We start from the raw sequence: 981 nt of genomic DNA, 5'->3' as shown, positions 1-981 counted from the left end.
AAGGTTGAGGCAGGAGAATTGCCTGAACCCAGGAGGCGGAGGTTGCGGTGAGCCGAGATCGTGCCATTGCACTCCAGCCTGGGTAACAAGAGTGAAACTCCGTCTCAAAAAAAAAGAACCTAAATGTTGGGCCGGCCCAGTGGCTCACGCGGGTAATCCCAGTACTTTGGGAGGCCGAGGCGGGAGGATCACCTGAGGTTCAGAGTTCGAGAGCAGGCTGACCTATATGGTGAAACCCTGTCTCTTAAAAAAAAAAAATGGTGGCATACACCTATGGTTCCATGGAGGCTGAGGCAGGGGGATCACTTGAGCCTAGGAGTTTGAGGTTATAGTGAGCTTACACCACTGCACTCCAGCAGCCTGGGTGGTAGAGTGAGACTGTGTCTGAAAAAAAAAAAACGTAAAGTGGAAGACAAGGGATTTGAACCAAGGTTAGTATAATAGATCACCCGTAGTTGGTCTTGGCATGTCATTAGGTCTGAAATGTGACACAGAAATCTGTACACAGTTTTTTGTTTTAGATGAAATTTCCCTCTTGTTGCCCAGGCTGGAGTGCAATGGCGCAATCTCGGCTCACCGCAACCTCCGCTGCTGGGTTCAGGCAATTCTCCTGCCTCAGCCTCCCGAGTAGCTGGGATTACAGGCACGCGCCACCATGCCCAGTGAGTTTTGTGTTTTTAGTAGGACAGGGCTTTTTCTTGTTGGTCAGGATAGTCTTGAACCCCTGACCTCAGGTGATCTTCTTGCCTCAGCCTCCCAAAGTGCTGGGATTACAGGTGTGAGCCACCGTGCCCAGCCTCACAGTACTTTTAAAAGCTCCCAGGTGATTCTGATTTACTGACTCCTTGGGAAGCATTGCTAGAATCTACTTCCAGCAAAGGAATCTCCTGCTATTTAAATGGGGTGGGAACATGAAGAGAACTAATAGATAAACTTGTATGAGTGGTACTATTACTTCCTAAACCCATACGTAGGTAAACA

Source organism: Cebus imitator, unplaced genomic scaffold (assembly GCF_001604975.1).
Source record: "Cebus imitator isolate Cc_AM_T3 unplaced genomic scaffold, Cebus_imitator-1.0 Scaffold111, whole genome shotgun sequence".
NCBI classification, from domain to species: domain Eukaryota; kingdom Metazoa; phylum Chordata; class Mammalia; order Primates; family Cebidae; genus Cebus; species Cebus imitator.
The sequence above is the reverse complement of the archived record's forward strand: the minus strand, read 5'-3'. Positions refer to the sequence as shown.